We start from the raw sequence: 8,828 nt of genomic DNA, 5'->3' as shown, positions 1-8,828 counted from the left end.
CAGAGGAATCTCAAAGGGCTGAGAAACGCTGAACATCCTTAGCCATCAGGGAAATGCAAATCAAAACTTTTTTGAGATTCCATCTTACACCTGTCAGAATGGCTAAGATCAAAAACACAAGTGACAGCTCATGCTGGCAAGGATGTAGAGCAAAGGGAACACTTCTCCACTGCTGGTGGGAGTGCAAACTTGTACAACCACTATGGAAATTAATATGGTGAGTCCATAGAAAATTGAGAATCAATCTACCTCAAGACCCAGCAATATCACTCGTGGGCATATACCCAAAGGATGCTCCATACCACCACAAGGACATGTGCTCAACTATGTTCATAGCAGCTTTATTCATAATAACCAGAAACTGGAAACAACTTCAACTAAAGAATAGATAAAGAGGGGGCTGGAGAGATGGCTCAGTGGTCAAGAGCACTGGCTGCTCTTCCAAAGGTCCTGAGTTCAATTCCCAGCAACCACATCTGTAATGAGATCTGGCGCCCTCCTCTGGCATGCAAGCACACATGGAGGCAGAACATTGTATACATAATAAATAAATCTTTAAAAAAGAATAGATAAAGAAAATGTGATACATTTACACAATGGAATATTATTTAGCAGTTAAAAATGCCATGAAAATTTCAGGCAAATGAATGGAACTAGAAAAAAATCATCCCAAGTGAGATAACCCAGATGCAGAAAGACAAACAGTACGTACTCACTCATAAGTGGATATTAACTGTAAAGTAAAGGAGAACCAGGCAACAATCCACAGACCCAGAGAGGCTACGTAACAAGGGTTCAAGCAGGGAGATGGGTACATGTATCTCCCTGGGAAGGGGAAATAGGATAGATTTTGCAGGCAGTCTGGGGGCATGTGGGGATGGAAATAGGAGGTATCAGGCTGTAGGCGGGGGAGGGATCAGGGGAGAGTACTGGGGAGATGATTGGAACTGGGGGAGGTGTGGAACTCTAGTGCAGTGGAAACTCCCCGGGGTCTACGAGGGTGACCCTAGCGAAGGCTCTAGTAATGGGGGATGCACAGCCTGCGCCGGCCCTTGTCATTCCCTCATTGAGTCCTCCAGGCTGGCTCTCCACGGGCTTCCTGCTGATTCTTCAGGCTCTGACTCCCATCCCTGTAGCACAAAATTGAGGCAGAAATTGAGGTTCAACCCGAAAACCAGAAAAGCAAAGCAGCCAAGCCGCTAGAGAAGTCTTACCTTTACCAAGGCTGGGTGACCACAGACTAAGCAGACTAAGCCTCTCTCTCCTCCCATTTTTATTCCCTCTAGTGCTGGGACTAAAGGTGTGAGGCACCACCACCTGGATTTGTTTCTGCATCGATCTTGTGCAGCCCAGGGTGGCCTTGAACTCACAGAGATTCATCTGCCAGTGTCTCCCAAATCCTGGGATTAAAGGTGTGTGTCACTATTACCTGACGTCTAGTGGCTTTAGCTTTGCCTCTGGTCTTCAGGCAAGATTTATTTATTAAAATACAAGTAACATACCACTATCCATCTCCCTGCAGGAGTGCTGGGATTACAGACGCCCGCCACTACCTCCAGTTCTATCCATGGGTGGAACTCAGATCATTAGGCATACGCAGCAAGTGCTCTTACATGCTGGGCCATCTCCCCAGCCCAATGATAACAGATGCAAATACTTAAAAAGTAATTATGTATACTGTATGCATGCATGTCCGCAGGCTGGTATGATCCATAGTGAGTCGCTCTGCAAGCTTTTTTTTTTTTTAATAATCTGAAAGATTCCCCTCAGAAATTCCATATGAGACCCACAGGCTGATGTGGGAGTGATTTCTTATTAATAAAGAAACTGCCTAGGCCCATTTGATAGGCCAACCCTTAGGGAGGCGGAGAAAACAGAACAGGATGCTGGAAGGAAGAAGCTGAGTCAGGAGGCACCATGATTCTCCCACTCCAGACAGATGCAGGTTAAGATCTTCTCTGGTAAGCCACCTTGTGGGCTACACAGATTATTAGAAATGGGTTAGATTAATATGTAAGAGCTAGCCAGTAAGAGGCTACAGATAATGGGCCAGGCAGTGTTTAAAAGAATACAGTTTCCATGTAATTATTTCGGGCATAAGCTAGCCATGCGGGCGGCCGGGTGCCGGGGACGCAGCCCCTCCGCTCTTATCACTACAACAGGCCATGTGCCTGATAAGTCTCTCAGTCAACTTTTGGTCCCTTCCCCACATAGCCATGAGGAGGTCATAAGCAAGTGTCTGTTCGGATCTTGTAGGCTTGGTCTTGCTCAAGCCTTACGAGTCTTCCCCTTGGCTCTTCTTTTCTGCACCTGAAAATTTAGGCCCAGAGACCTTGCTCATGATTGTGCCACACAAACCCAAATCAAGCTTAATCCTTTGTGGTTTTCAAAGCTTGGGGGTTTTATGGGTAGAAATTCTATGACATAATCAGCAGCATTCAGTGGAAACCCCAAAGGTGTGTGCCTAAAGCCTGGGAGGACCCCAGTTTCATATCTAGATCCACGGTGACATCCCCATTGTTCCAGAGGTTTGCAACTTGATCCACTGTAGTGAGAAGCCCAACAGACATTCTCGAGCTGGACCTGAACCTGCAGCCCTGCAAGCGCAGGCCTCTGGCTGCAGTCTGTCCCGGCAACTGTCCAGAAGAACCTTTGGTCTGGGGGAGAGACAGAGAAGCTCTGAAAGCTGGTGTCTCTTCCATCTGGTCCCCATTAGGGTGCTGTTAAATTTTTCATGCTTTTCATTGTAGCAACAAATAAAAGCAGAACAAATCTCTTTGTTAAAGGGTCCCCGACTGACTTCACTGGTGATTAAGTGGCAGGCTTATTTTCTCACGACTAGAGCTGACCAGTTCTGTGGGTGGTTTGGAAAGAGAACAGGTTCCCACCATGAAGCTGAGTGGGAAGCATTTTGAGATTGATAAAGGTGGGAGAAAATGACAGCTCTAGGGACTGGGGTAGGAAAGAAGAGACACTCCTCAATGGTCTCAGCCCTGGAGATGACAGAAGGCTTAGTATCCATCCATCCATCCATCCATCCATCCATCCATCCATCCATCCAACCATCCATCCATCCATCCATCCATACAACCATCCATCCATCCATACATACATACATACATACATCTATTCATCCACTCAGTAACCAATCCATTAATCCATTCATACACATATCAACAGTCAACCCATCCATCAATCTATACATACATACACTCACACCAGAAACCCATCCGTACACACATCTACACCTCCATCCACCCATCCACTCGTCCATCCACAACTCATTCTTCTAGTGACAGTGTACCCTAACCATTCACCTATCTACCCATCCACCTATTTTTTATCTTCCTACCAACTCATCCATTTATATATTCATCCATCTCTCTACCCACTTACTCATCCACCCACCAACTCTTCCACTCATCCATACATTCACTCCTGTCTTCCTCTATCCACAAATCCATCCACTCATCCATAAATCCATCCACCCACCCACGTGTCCATCTACTAACTCTCCCATCCTCTGCTTGTCTTCCCATTTATCCACAGACTCGTCCATCCATACATTCATGTATACATGTACCGCTCTTGGTTTTTGTTGTTGTTTTGTTGTTTGCTTTTCAAGATTTTCTCTGTGTGACAGCCCTGGCTGTCCTAGAACTCAGGAAGCAGAGGCAGGCAGATCTCTGGGCGTTAGAGGTCAGCCTGATCTACATACTAAGTTCTAGGCCAGTCAAAGCTACATGGTGATATTGTGAGACACTCTCTCTCTCCTCTCTCCATACACACACACATACATACATATACACACACATATAAACATACACACATATTCATACATATTTTACACACATGTACATATATATACACATATATAAACACACACATAAATACCAACATACATTTTCACAGACACACACACATCATATGACCCAACCAAACATTCCCACAGACACCCAAAGAGGTCTGGTCTTTATCACAAAGGCCCTTGCACACCCATGTTTATCCCTGCTCTGCTCACAACGGTGAGGGAAGGGGCCCTACTTTCAGGCATCTCTGCATGCTTGCTTCCCGATGTGCCAGGATGAGAACCACTTTGGAGTTCGTAGGAACTGAACATCTCCGAGCACCAAGCTAGTTTCTCCTAGCCTGAGGAGGGATTTGAACCCACACAGTTTAAATCCCTTCCCCCCAATCATTGTTGTCACGTATCTGGCACCCCATCTAGTTCAGCTTCACTGCCCTGAGTGAGCAGCCCCTTTCTGTCCATTTTACACATGGAGAAAGCGAGGCTCAGCAAGTTAAACTTGCTAACTTAAGAAGGAAACCAAAGGCTGTGACTGACAGGGGTCAAACTCTCCTGCCTCTGTCAGTGACCACTTTTGGGCCTGCTGTGGGTAAGCTCCAGCCCACACAACTGCTTCTCTGCCTGGCATTCTAGGGACATCCCTTTGTGACTGGGGGGGGGGGGGAATTGCCATGGGCTCACCTGAGGCTGCTCCTGGCAGAGGTAATAGATGAAGTGGGCTTTATCTGTTAAAGTTGAGATTGCTAAATGAGAGGGTAAATATTTAACTGCCTGCAGTGACGGCTCTCTGCATAACCATTTCAAGTCTGGCTTCAGTACAAAGCAATTGTAAAATAAACATACCACCTGGGGCCCAAGTCTCATGCCTTCTTCCTGGAGCCAGCGGCTTTTGCTCCCCCATGAGGCTGCTTCCCACCATGTGCCCCAGAGAGGTTGCATTTATATCATCCTCTGTCATGATGGGGCTTCCAGAGCATGGAAGGAGGCACACACCTGCTTGTCCGTGGCCCTCTCACACCACCAATGGCTGGTATTGAATGCCTCATCTCACGCTTCTTTGAGTCACTGATGGCTAATACTCTGTCCTTGTGTTAGTTTCTTCTGATGTCATTGTGACAAAATACCTAACTCAGCATCCTAAGAAAGACAGGTTTATTCTGGCTCATAGTTTGAGGGTACACAGTCCATCACACAGGGAAGGCATGACAGAGGACACACAGTTCATCACAGAGGGAAGGCATGGTGTAGGGTATACAGTCTGTCATGGCAGGGAAGGCATGGCGGCAGAAGTGTGAAGTGTCTAGTCACATGGCATCCACAGTCAGGAAACAGAAAGTGATGGATGTTGTACTCATTTCTCTTTCTTGTTTCTATGCAGACCAAGACCTCAGCCCATGGAATGGTGCCATCTGCACTCAGAATAGATCTTCCTCCTCAGTCAATCTATTCTAGAAACTTCCATGCCCAGAGACTAACCTAATCTAGAGATTTCTTCACAGGCATGCTCAGGAGTTTGCCTGCTCAACATTCTAGATCTTGTCAAGTTGACAGTATTAACCACTGAGGTTCTCAAGTGCCTGGTTTGGGGGGAGCTGTCACCCCTCCTTTCCATTATAGATGTGCTTCTGCTGAGATTTATTCCTCTTTGGAGCCCAAAGCAAGACATGTCCACTCATGCTGCTTCACACCCAAGACTATGTCCTGTCCTCTTGGATGCTGCCTCCTGCTCTGGTCCAGCCTAGACCCTTCCCTGCAATCTGTTGTCTTTCTCATCAAACAATCAATAATAGCAAAACACTTGGGAAATTCCCTTGGCCATAGCATGTCACAGCCTCCCTTGAGAAAACACCTGTGGGACCTGCGACTTCCATGCCACACCTGTTCTCTCCCAAACACTTTCAAGACAGCATTGCCAGAATCTTGAGACAAATGCCAAGAAGTTTCCTCAGCAGAATGGAAATCTGCACTGGCTTAGTATATAAGGTGCCCGCTGCTTCCTGTGATAGTGAGAGCTCAGGAGACCAAGGGAAGGTGTCAGCACTTGGGGGTGGAAGGAGCCATGTTCAGATCATGATGGAAGACAAGAGAACCAACTATGGCAGCAGCAACCATGCTGGCGGATGTTGCCTATACCAGGCACAGAAATGCTGTCAACCCTGCAGGGCCTCTGTGAAGAAGCAGTTGTTCTAACCCCATATGCTGGCTTGAAGGAAAATGGTCCCCAAAGGGACTGGCAGTATTAGAAGGTGTGCCTTTGTTGAAATAAGTATGACCTTGTTGGAGGAAGTGTGTCACTGTGGAGGTGGGCTTTGAGGTCCCGTATATGCTCAAGCAATGCCCAGTGAGTCAGTTCACTTCCTGGTGCCTTTGGATCAAGATGTAGAATTCTCAGTTCCTTCTCCAGCAATGTGCCTCCCTGCACACCACCATACTCCCAGAAGCCCTGCTCCCTGCCTTGATGATAATGGACTATACCTCTGAAACTGTAAGCCACCCCCTCAATTAAATATTCTCCTTTATAAGAGTTGCTATGGTCATGGTGTCTCTTCACAGCAACAGAAATCGTAAGACACCCCCACCACACAAATGGGGAAACCAAGGATGCCTTGGTTCCTGCCATGTCTAACCCAGATCTTCCCAGCATCCTCCAGCCTCTCCTTTTGCCTGCTACAGCTTCCTGTGGGAGCAGAACACTGGGGAGCCCTATACTTTCCCTAGGGCCCTACTACAGCACCAAGGGCAAGCTGAGGGTTGGCCTGTCCTTTGTTCCATGGCTTGGGCCATTATTCATCTCCAGCACTGTAGTTGGCCCTTCTCTCCCCAAACCATTCAGCCCACAGGTGCTCCTAACACTCCCTGGGGACAGTTTTATGTCCCTGTTCTGGAGACATCTATTAATGTCTGGGGACATTATTAATTGTCACAGCTAGGAAGGCTGTCAGCATCTTCTGAACAGAGGTTAGGAATGCTGTTAAATGACCAAAAATGGAGAAGATGGCCACCCAGAACAAAGACCCAGCCAGCCTTGCAGGCTGAGTGTCAGTGTTGAGGAGCCCTGCTTTGTCCACTGCTGGCCCTAATATGGACATTCTATTTTTGAATCCCTCCGTGGCCAGAACCCTCAGAGCTCATCCCTCACTCCACTTCATGCCAGCTGCCCACCTGTGGGATTTTATGGCTCCTCTTGATCCTGGTGGCTTGGCTGGATGGGGTCACCTGTTTCCTGCCCCCATACCACAAGTCACCCCCATCCAATCTGTATGGCCCTCCTGCGGGACCACAAGGGCATATCCTCTGCCAAGACACCAAAGAGACCCCCATCTCCTGGGTAGCGGTCTTCTCACCCTAGGACACAGTGTCTAGCCTGGCAGACACCACCCACCATCTTTTACTGTAGCACTAATTTTAGGTACCCAGAGGTTCTGTCCCTTAGAGTCCCAGCGTAGGGGTGGACCTGGCAGTAGAAAAAAAGATGCTGTGACCCGTGCCTAAAAATACAAGTATTATCCAATTGTCAAATGTCATTCAGCTGTGACAGCTGGCCACCTGACGCAGACAACAGGCCCCCAGCAGCGGGACTGGCTCCCTGGGAGTCTTCCACTCTGGACATTAGGATGGATCTAGGCCGGCCTTTGGCAGGCAGCTTTGCCCTCAGTGCTCTGGGTTCTGGGCTGGGATGCGGGCTGGCTCTGGATCCGTGGGAAGGAGAAAGGCACTGGGCCTCCTCAGCTGGTCCCTTTCTTCCAGCTTCCACCCCCCTGCTGAGATGTTCCCACTCGTGATTGGAATGAAACTTTCAAAGTACATTTCTACTGGAGTGGGGCCTGGAGGTTAAGTCCACACAGATTCCCTGGGCATGCATTCTCAGTGAAAGCAGCCCTCTTCCTGTCTCATCTAGAGACAAGAGCGCTGGGATCAGCCAGATGGACTACCACCCACTCCCAGTCCTCACTACCCACCCCACCCCCCACCTCCATCCCCACTTCCCTCGTCCCCATCCCCCACTCCCTGTCTCTGCCCTAGGAAATCTAACCCTGTCTGTTAGGCTTTAAGAGGTCCTTTCTTCCATGAAGAATTACCCTAGTTTTTCTTCTTTGCCAGGGCTTGCACCAGCCACAGTGGTATCTGTGGCCTGTCTGAAGGTTTCCCAGCATGTTTCAGCAAATATATATGTACATTATACCCTTATTCTCAGCAAGGCAGTTCTTGAGGGAATTTCACGAGGTGTCGAGAACACCACCTCAAATCCCAACTCTACTCCTAGGACATCCTGTGGTCTTGAGTCTGACCGTCTCCCTGCCTCAAGCTCATGTTTAAAAAGTACTCGGTCCCAGCATGGTGGCACAGACCTGCAGGTTGAAGCAGGATTTTAAATTTGAGGACAGCTTGGGCTACATAGAGAGCCCCTGATTAAGCGGGGGAAGGGGGTGGTCTCAATGCCTGGGTTGTGGGGCACTTGTGAATTTTAAATACCAAGCACATCGGCACCATAGCCACCTGAAATGCTGGCTGCACCGTCTCCAGCTTCAGGTCCACAGAGCGAGGCTATGCCATCTGGGGTCTGACTCCACAGTTAGTGGGTCCTAGGGCTTGCATATTCCCCCTGAAAGAAGCACTGACATCCTAATCCAGTTCTTCTGAAGGTGACCATATTTGGAGAGCAGGCTCGGCTCTGAATCTAATATTCCTGGTATCTATAAGAAGATGGCCACATACCAACAGAGGCACATGTTCAATCCTGCATACGAGTGGGAACCCTTAACCACTACCAGAGTCTTGGAGAGAGTCATGGAAGGGACGTTCCCTCCACAAGTCCCTCAGAAATTCCTCTTTCTCAGCAGCACCCTGGAGAACTTACAGATGACATCATGGAAGAGTCAGCTGGTTTCTCTAGGACAGAGAGGACAGAAAGAGGAGGCAGAAAACAGACACGGCCAATGGGTACCGCCAACCCATGCCCCAGCAGGAAGGTGCCACAGTCACTGCCATGTTTCTCTAATCTATCCTCTTTTTCTATTAT

The 8,828-nt window shown here is 48.3% G+C and overlaps 1 long non-coding RNA gene across 1 annotated transcript in view; it reads right to left on the bottom strand.

The window, feature by feature from the left end:
* Positions 1-500: 500 nt before the first annotated feature.
* Positions 501-8,828, bottom strand: part of LOC126507280 (uncharacterized) — a 17,951-nt gene continuing 9,623 nt past the window's right edge. Inside the window, exon 3 of the long non-coding RNA XR_007593469.1 lies at positions 501-1,130. This is a non-coding gene — a long non-coding RNA (uncharacterized lncRNA). The remainder of the gene's footprint in view (positions 1,131-8,828) is intronic.

Source organism: Alexandromys fortis, unplaced genomic scaffold (assembly GCF_014885135.2).
Source record: "Alexandromys fortis isolate MF-2015 unplaced genomic scaffold, M_Fortis_MF-2015_v1.1 scaffold_63, whole genome shotgun sequence".
Lineage (NCBI taxonomy): Eukaryota > Metazoa > Chordata > Mammalia > Rodentia > Cricetidae > Alexandromys > Alexandromys fortis.
The sequence above is the reverse complement of the archived record's forward strand: the minus strand, read 5'-3'. Positions and strand labels throughout refer to the sequence as shown.